Below are 10,094 nucleotides of genomic sequence, written 5' to 3' on the forward strand. Positions count from 1 at the left end.
CTTTAGATATTCTACATGATGAGGAATGGATCAATCCTTTGTGCTGTTGAGCACTTTTTGTATAGAAATGAGGGGCCTTTGCTTCAATTGTAAAGTTCAGTTGATGATCAATATATTACTAATATCGTTTCAAAAAAAAAGAGTTCACCTATAAAAAGCAATTCTAAATTATAATATTTCTAAACGATAGATACAAACATGTAAATTTCCAAAAAAAGTGGATCATCCATTAGTTTATTTGTGTGGATTAAGTCATATGTAACTTAGTACAGAATTTTCCTAAAATTAAAATGCCAAAGTTAAAAACAACACATAGCTTACAAAAAGTCAGCTGTAACTTGGAGCTGATTTTCACCAAGGAAGATGCCAATAACACCCAAAATACTCGGGGAACAATTGAACTTTGGTTTCCCATTTTCTTTTTCTATTTATATTTTCGCCTGTGCCAAAGTAAAATAGATGATTAAACTATATTGGGACTAAGATCACGGAGCGGACCATCTGCAAATCAAACAAATAGCTAATGCCTTTCTGCATCCCCGTGAATTGAGGTTATTATTGCGAAAGCACGCTTCTAGTTCAGATAGAGCAAAAGCTTAGCTTTACTTTAATTAACAAGCATCAATCTGTTTTCCTAAAAAAAGGAAATTGTCCAGAGTATATTTGTTACATAAAAGTAATGGTTACATTTTCAACTGGCCCATTATTGAAGAGGGTTTGCTTCCATTTGACAATTTAATCCAAAATATGAAACATTATATAAAATTTTGAAACTAAGTAGAGTTATACAAAAATTTGTCGATTCAGAGGGGCTAAAGTATAATATCCTAGCATAGTTTCATTAGTTTAGCATTTTCTTTTCCTTTTGGTTCTTAAGTTTATAAAGGGATAAAAGAAATACTGTGCTCCATTTTGTACAAGTTAAAAGGCGCAAAACATCCAAACAGTTAATCTGTCGAACACAATGCAGGTTTTAGAACATCTTCGTTGATAGAAATCCCAAGAATTTCTGCAAATCTTTTCATGCCTTCTAAAAGCAGAAACTTTTGCCATGTTTCGTGATTCAAACTCAATCCATTGAGGAGAACTTTCGAAATTAAATTAATCAGTTTTGACCAAACCTTGTAGGATTGCCCCTAGCATAACTAAACTCAAAGTAGTCAACCATATTAAATTAACACGGGGACAATTATAAACATATTTTTCCTCTTCTAAGATGATGACTAACTTTTTTTTATATAGAAAAAATTATTTCATTCAAACAAATCTGCACTAATGGCAGAAAATATATCAAACAAATATGACACAAATACATATAGATTTGAAATTAATTCATATAATAGATCTAAAAAAAATACAAATAAAGATAAAATTAGTGCTCCTATATATCTTCTATCCAGATGAATGACTGTAATCCAATACATCAGTACATGTTTGCTGACAATCAGATCTATTTAAAACTAGTTCAAGCCCAAAGAGAAATTTAAATCTAACAATAATAGAGAAATTGCATATTTGAGAAACTAAATTCTAGATCTACAAAATCTCAAATTTCACAAAGATAAAAATCTAAAAATCTCTCACAAGAAAAAACCCATAAGAGAATAAAACTCTGACTAGAACAATTTAGAAGAGAAGAAACTCTCATTAAGAGATCCTAGAAGAGAAAATCTCTCATTAGGTAATCCTAGAGAAAATTTATTCAAATAAGAGAAACTAAAAACTATAAAGAGTACTTCCTCCCATAGGAAAAGACCAGATTTGGTCTTCCTCCCATGGAGAGATAAAGAAGATTTTGATGGAAGAGTTCTAGAGAGAAGGGAGAGAAAAGAGTTTTACAGAGAGAAAGGAGAGAAAAGAGTTTAAGATGATGACTAACAGTCATGCAGTAATTTATAACTACTCTTACATTAGTTGAAATAGGGAACCTTAGAGTATTCATTTTCATTATCTTTTTTCTAAGAGTATATTCTTCAATCTAATTCTTCGTTCCCTTCCCTGTACATGAGTCTTTAGAAAAACAGATCGTCTTCCTCATCCTTGACTACAGTTCATAATACTTTGAATGCTACTCTCTATTATGTATCAATTATGAAAAATGAAACTACTCTATTTTTTACCAATTAATAAAGAAATAAAGCTTCATTCTATTCCTGCTTTCTAGACAATCAATTACTGATTCGATATGCCATATTATAAACAAGAGTATCTAATTCTCAACTAGTAGCTAGCGCAGAACAATGGTGGAGATTGAACTAGCTGCAACGTCCACCAACTCTGCATCACCAACTCCCCTTTTGGTGAGCACCAGTGATTCAGAGGAGGAGGACAACGCTGAGGTTATTGCGGCTCATTGAGTCGTCCAAATGAGGAACCCCAACATCCAAAATCAGGCTTATCCTCTCACTCTCTCATTCAGTAACCTCTCTTACAACGTCAAAATTAGCCATAAACTTGACTGGTTTAGTATCTTCTCCTGCACCAATAAGAGCAACCTTTCTTCTAAGGAGACAGAGATGAAAGTTCTACTTAATGATGTCTCTGGTGAGGCACATAGAGGTAAAATTTTGGCCGTGGTAGGCCTCTTAGGGTCAGGGAAGTTGACCCTGATTGATGCATTGGCTAATCGGATATTCAAGGGAAGCTTGAATGGAAAGATCACCCTGAGTGGTGAACAATTGGATTCCAGCTTACTCAGAGCGATCTCTGCCTATGTTATGCAAGATCACCTCCTTTTTCCAATGCTAACTATTGAAGAAACTTTGACGTTTGCTGCCGAATTGAGGCTCCCTCAAATTCTCTCCAAATTCGAGAAGAAAAAAAGAGTTCATGATTTGATCGATCAATTAGATCATCAAACAGCAGCTCAAACCATCATCGGAGATGAAGAGCACTGAGGGGTTTGGTGGAGAACGCCGGCGAGTCTCTATTGGAATTGAGATCATAAACAATCCTATTCTTTAATTTCTTGATGAGCCAACCTCAGGACTCGACTCCACTAGTGCTTTCAAGGTTGTGAAGGTTTTACAGTGCATTGCTCAGACAGGAAGCATGCTGATCATGTCTATACACTAGCCAAGTTTTCAAATTCTTGGCCTATTGGACAAGCTGTTATTCTTGTCTCATGGACAAGTAGTCTATAGTGGATCTCCATCAAATTTGCCCTTCTTTATGGAGAACCTTGGACAACCAATACCTGCAGATCAAAACCCTTCTGATGCAATTTTGGATCTCATCTGCGATCTTGAATATTCTAGGGATAGGATTGACAGCATGGCCCAATTCAATCAGATATGGCAGCAGCAATACATGGGTAGAGGAATAGGATCAGAAGTAAAACAATCTACTGCTAAACAAAGCCTAAATTTGAAGCAAGCATTTAGTCAAAGTCTGGATTTGAAGCAAGCATTCAATTCCATTATTTCTCGAGATAAATTGGTATCTGGGACAACCCATAAGGATGATTTTAGTACTCCTACTTCAGTAGTCCCAAAATATACTAGTCCATTTTGGACTGAAATCTCAGTGTTATCAAAACGATCATTCCTTAATTCCTTTCGCATGCCAGAGGTTTTCACCTGTCGATTTGGAGCAACCCTCATCACAGGAATCATTACGGCATCATTGTTCTGGCAACTTGATAATTCTCCCAAAGGATAACAATTGCAGTCTATTACATTTGTAGTGATTGATTGGCAATTATACTTCAGGAGAGGAACATAATGCTGAGAGAAACAACTTACAATGTCTATAGACTATACTCCTATTGGCTCTCTGTCTCTGATGCACTAACCTGGCTTCCATCCTTGTTGCTCCTCTCAATCACATATTCCGTCACTACATTTTGGGCGCCTGGTCTAGAAGGAGGATTCACAGGGTTCTCCATCTATTTGGAGTAATCTTGGCTTCATTTTGGGCTAGGAATTCATATATTCTTTTCCTCTCAGGATTGCTTCCTGATACCAGCTGTGCTTACATGATTATTGTCAAAACTTTGGGTTCCTTAGTTCTCTTCTGCGGAGTACACGTAACCCCCAATGAAATCCCACTCTACTGGATTCCGTTCCACTACTTATCCCTCAAGAAATATACATACAAGGCACTAATGCATAATGAATTCGATGATCCATCAAGATGTATTGTTATAGGAATTGAAGTTTTCGATGGAACTCCCTTTGTTGGTACAGAACCGGTTGGATTAAAAGAGCAGCTGTTGAGAGGCATAAGCCACGTTTTGGGCAAGAATATTATGAGCTGGACGTGCATGACGATTGGACCTGACCTATTGAAGCAGAGAGGGATGGCTGATATTGGAAAATGGGAATGCTTTGGGATCACCATTGCTTGGGGAATTTTCTTTAGGATATTATACTTCCTTTCTTTGTTGTTTGGTAATAAGAACAAGAGAAAGTAATGCACTCAGTCTTCTACATTGGCCGTTGTTTAGAAAATTGTTTAGTGTTGTAATGCATTTTCCAAACACCCTTTTATCTTAAATGTGTCACACCATGAAAATTGCTACACCTTTACTCCCGAAAATAATGTCCAAATTATCTTCACTATGAATGTGCCTTTGACTTGTTGATGGTTGGTTTTGACAATGAAAGTCTAGATTAGCCATTGTTTATTGAATTTCTTTTGATGTAATGACACATTTTTGTTTTGTTTTGTTTTTTTTTAAACAAAATTCCTCTTTATTCATCATGTAAAATGCAAGAGAGTGATACAGCGAGTGTGGGAGGAAAGCAGGGGCAACCCCTAAGCCAACTACTGCTAACGCGCATGGTGGAAGCGGACATAAGGAACTTGAAGCCTGTCTAAAGGAAGGGCCGAGCGGACCTTTATGAAGAAAAGACAGTATCTGAAGGGAGATTCAACGAGGCCATCGCATCTGCCACCAAGTTTGCTTCACGATAAATATGGGCCACAGATACCCCCAAGGCCGTTACCACTGCTTTAAGGTGGCGAATAGCATTACATAAGGGCTAGCGTGATGAGTCCACCTCCGCCACACAATTTCGACAGTCCCGTTGTTGACACAGCAACAATCCTTCCAACAATGCCAGAGCCTCCGCTATGAGATTATCCTGCTCCCCAAATTCTTTGTAGAACGCAAAAATCAAGTCCCCCCCGGCCGAATGAACAATCCCTCCACCAGAGGCACCCTTGGCTGACACATTCACATCCGTGTTCAATTTATAGAAGCTTGGCGGAGGCTTAACCTAAGTGACCACCTGCAGTTGGGGCCTCCTCCCCCTCACTTGGCTACGTGTTGCCCACACATAATCCGCATCGCCTTTGAAGAAGTGCGGTTGCAAGAGCTGACCCACACACATTTGATCAGTGAAATTGCAAACCTGATTAATGATTTGATCCGCCGACAGGGCCAAACCCTCAAAACGAGCCTGGTTCCTCGCCCTCCAAATAAACCACAGGATCAAGAAAGGAATAATAACACGAATGTGGTTCCGCCGCACCAAGCTATGTGAGAAGAACCAAGACGCCAACTTACCTGCTACCCCATCTACCCTGTCTAGGATTCTAAACAAATTATCAAAAAAACTGCCACACCTTTGCTGCCACCGGCCCCATTACAAATAGGTGGTTGCTCGTTTCCACCTCATTCCCATAGCAACAACACCGAGAAGCTAGCACAAGCCCCCTCCGCTGTAGGAGATGATCCAAAGGCACCCATCTGTGCAAAAGCCGCCATGCAAAGAAGGACACCTTGAGCGGGACAACTGAGCTCCAGATCAAGGCACGGATAGCAGACAGGTGTCTTTTTCTCCTCACTTGCTCCCATGCCGATGCCACCGAGAACTCACCCGACGAAGATGCACCCCACACCATCTGATCCTTGAGACCAGGGAAGATCTGGAGTGCTAAGACCTTCGCCACAATGTCGCTAGGGAGAATCTGTCGAAGACGGTGCTTGTCCCATCCGTTATCTGTATAGAACTCCCCTACCAGCATATGGGGCTGGGCTGCACCCAGAACCAAAGTAGCCATGGGACCTCCGTGCACCACCTATCATGCCAAAAATCGACGAGGCCTTCCCCTAGGCACCACCGAATATTCCTCTCAGCCAGATCCCGAATATTAGCCAAGCGTCGCCAAACGGCCGAAGGACGGTCAACTGTCACCAGAAAAGGATGGCTGCCTTTGATATACTTACTATGGATAAATTGTGCCCAAATTGTCTTGTTCTCCCTCAAATACCACCATAATTTGCAGGAGAAGGCGTCGACCACAGCGTCAAATGCTCGGAAACCCAATCCATCCTCCCCCACAGGGTAACAGACCTTCTCCCAAGCTGCTCAATGAATCCTCTTGGACTCAATGGAGTTATCCCAGAGAAAGGCATTACAAATTCTACCCAACGACCCAACCACCGCTACCGGAGGGGAGAGGGCCTGGAGCTAGTAGATGGGGAGTGAGCACAGCACATGGCGTATAAGGATTATCTTGCCGCCCATTGAGAGCATTTTCGCGCTCCAATGAAACAATCGCTGCCTCATCTTCGCCAGCAATCCATCAAATATAGCACAAGTGAGCCTGCCCCAGAATAAGGGTACTCCTAAATATGTGAAGGGAAGTTTTTGTTCTCGAAACCCTAGAGTTGACCGCACCAGACTGCAGTGTTCATCCGTTATCTTCGACAACGGAGAAAAGGAACTCTTGGCCACATTCACCTTCTGACCTGAGCAGGATTGATAGAGCTGCAGAAAGTCCCTAATGGAGGTCAAGGCGTCAGCAGAGCACCTGGTGAAGACAATCATATCATCCGCAAAAGCGAGGTACGGGACTCTCATTCCAGCAGACACAAAATATCGACTACTCGCACTTGCACATTTTTTGTTTAAGTCTCACATACATCACATTATAAAATTTACTACATCGTTATCCTCAAAAAATTTCAAATAATATTCAAAAGGTACCCTTGAATTTTTAGGTATAGATTGTTAGTTTAAAAACAGAAAAGCTAAGGGTTCCACTTAATCATGAGACGGTATAATGTAATGGAACTCACCCATTCTTAAAATGTAGCCATTAGCCAAACCAATGAAGTTTTTACAAACGATTGGTCTTGCATGTGTTTGAATTAAGGAATAATTTTGAAAACCTCCCCTAAGGTTTGGGAAGACTTCATTTGGCTCCCCTAAGGTTTCAAATATTACATCCGGATAGTATTAGAAACCTCCCCTGAGGTTTCTCTTAATAGCACTTAAAATCCTTGATATTTTAAAAATATCACTTATCTCACCCTAATACTTATAAAATGACTATGTTAAACCTCACGTCATACATAACATACACATCAAATAAATGGATCTCAAAAAATTAAAGAAAAAGAAACAAAAGTCACTTTCTTCTCTTCTCTAGTTCTCCAACATTCTGTCTTGTTTATTTTTTTGGATGACTATGCATTTTTTTTTTGTAAATTATCATAAACTGGACCTTGTTTATCTTTTTTTTTTTGAGTGATTGTAGTAGAGTGCGGTACAATTTCTTTGGTTATTTTAGTTATTTTTATAGTGATTTAGGATGTGAAAACCTGAAAATTTTCACATTTTCTCGGCATTATTTTATTTCTCACTTCCCTTTTTATATATAAATTTGCTATCCAGTTTTATAAGGAGGGGTTTCATTCGATATATATGAGTATGTGTTGTGTATATCAAGTGTAATTGTGCGTAGTTGTAAGTCTCTGTGTTGGAAGGACGGACGAGCGCGGCGTTTGAACTAGGGGGAAAAAGAAAATTTTTGGTGGAAAAGTTAGTACCAAATCCGGCAGCAAGAACTGGCCGGATTGTTGGTGGGTCTTGAAAAAAAAAGGATTTCGCCACTGCCCTAAATCCGGCCTGGAATCCGGCCGGCAATCCGGCCAGATTCTGGCTGGATTGTGACGTGTCACCTCCGGCAGCCAACTTTGATTGGCTGTTTTTCCTTCATTCTTATCTTGTTTCTTGGTTGAGATGTCTTTATTTTTGCTCCTTCTTGACCGGCTCTCTAGAGAGGAAAAATAAGAGAGACTTCTTCATTTTCTAGCTTCCAATCTTGATCAAATCTTGAGTTTTAACCGGTGAAATCACAAACTACTCCGTACAAGTGTACACTAAGGAGGAATAAAGGCTGTGGTGGAGTGATTTTGGAGGAGGAAAGACTAAGCTACAATTTTCTTTGAGGTTCTAAGGTATTTTGCTAACAACATCTCTCTTTGCTTCTAATAGTTAGAAATTAGTGGCTTGTGGTTGCCACTTTGGTAGCTTTATGCAAGATTTCTTGGATTGAAGTGGTGATATGTGAATTTTCAGTTTTATAGTGAATTTTCTTCCCATATATGAAGTTTAAAGGCTAGCCATGATTTACTAGTTTTGATATGTGGAATATCTAGTGTTTTAGTGCTAGTTTACTTTGTCTAAAGAAATTTCTGGTTTGTGTGCATAATTTCAGATTTAGGGTTTCCAATTTTGGTGTAATTGGGATTAGTTTTGGAGCTACCAATTGGTTGTATATTAAGGGGGTTTAATAGCCTATGATGTAAATGTGCAATTGTGGTTGATTATTGTGAGATTTGGTGTTTGATTGTAGGGTGGAAAGTGAAGAAATTAAGGGGAAATGCTGTCCGTTTATTTTCTTGTAATTTGAGTGAGTAAAAGTGACGAGTGAAAGATGATTTTAGTGACAAGTTGGGTTTATTTTGCTTCGAACGACCTAGACCCTCTCGAAGGGTGTTTGATGAGCTACATTGTATTTGAACGGATATATTTTCGTTTGATGAATGGGATGACCGTTTTAACCGTTTTAAAACATGAGGAATAGCTACAAATATCCAGTTTTGAACGTCAATGTTTACTCATTTCTTTCTCAAACTTTCTGAGTTAGTTTTGTGTTTGATTTGGAAAAACTCTTAGTTACTCATGTCTTTGAGTCTAAAGGTACTCTTTTCATCTCATGTATATACATTGTACTTCGGATTTCCGTCGATTCACCCAACTTTTGCTAGATGAACCGTAATATTTTCTCTTGATTAATTTTAGGATTCATCGGTGATTGAGGGTATTACCCGGAGGGTTACTTTGGACGTTATTTTGCGTAAATAGGTGAGTGTTCTTTGTTTGTTATGTTTCCATTAACTATATGAGTTGTTGTGGATATTTGATTAAATCATAAATGTTTGTTAAAAATGAATGTTGCTAGGCGAGTGTATACTTTATCGCACTCGACCTAAATGAAATGTGAAATTTTCAATGTTTAAGTGATTAAATGTTAGTTGTGCATGAATGTAAGTCTTTTGGCTGAACTGGGCCCTTGCCCTTCGTTGCCGGTCGACTCGAGCCAGCAGCGGACTCGGTCGGGCGATTTGGTGACCCTGGGTAAAAGTTTGGTATACTCGAGTATTACCACGTTGTCAGGTGGAGTCTGGCCAATGTCCAGAAGGGGGAGAAATGAAATGAATGAACGAAAGAAAGAAAGTTTTCAATTACAAATGAAATTTTAAATATTGGAGGAATAAGGGAATGAAAGGAGAAGGAAAGAATGAAAGGCTCCACGTGAGCATGTTTTTTTTTTATGAATATGTTATTAGTGCTTGTATCTTGTAAATGTTTCTTGGATTATTTGTTATCTATGATTCATGCCTTGGACTTAATTTTTTTTATTATGTGTCTGGAACCTCACTGAGCTTTTAGCTCATTCCGTTAGTTTTGTTTTCCTTAACAGGGGATGCTCGCAAGGACGAGAGATCTATATAGACTATCCTAGTCTAGTTCTTTTGAATTTTTGTAATGGTTCTCGCCCTAACGCTTGGCAAGGGTTGGATGTATGAAGAATTGAGAACCTTTGTATATTTGAGTTGTATTCCTTTTGAGATGGAAATGTATATAAGTATACATTCTGAACTTGGGAAATGTTATTTCGTTTATTATTGAGGATTGTACCCTATATTTGGAAGTGAGTGATGTAATTTATTTGAGAACTGTAGTGAGCCCCGGCGAGAGCTGAGCAGGCGGTCCGCCGAACCCTTTGGTTCGCCTTAGGGGAAGGTGAGGCTGTCACATAGTATGACTTAAAGGATTGGGTCATGGGTTGAG

The 10,094-nt window shown here is 39.0% G+C and overlaps 1 pseudogene; it reads left to right on the forward strand.

Annotated features, from left to right (window-relative positions):
* Positions 1-2,240: 2,240 nt before the first annotated feature.
* On the forward strand, positions 2,241-4,414 carry LOC113696647 (ABC transporter G family member 6-like; annotated as a pseudogene).
* Positions 4,415-10,094: the final 5,680 nt, after the last annotated feature.

This window comes from Coffea arabica, chromosome 6e (genome assembly GCF_036785885.1).
Source record: "Coffea arabica cultivar ET-39 chromosome 6e, Coffea Arabica ET-39 HiFi, whole genome shotgun sequence".
NCBI lineage: Eukaryota > Viridiplantae > Streptophyta > Magnoliopsida > Gentianales > Rubiaceae > Coffea > Coffea arabica.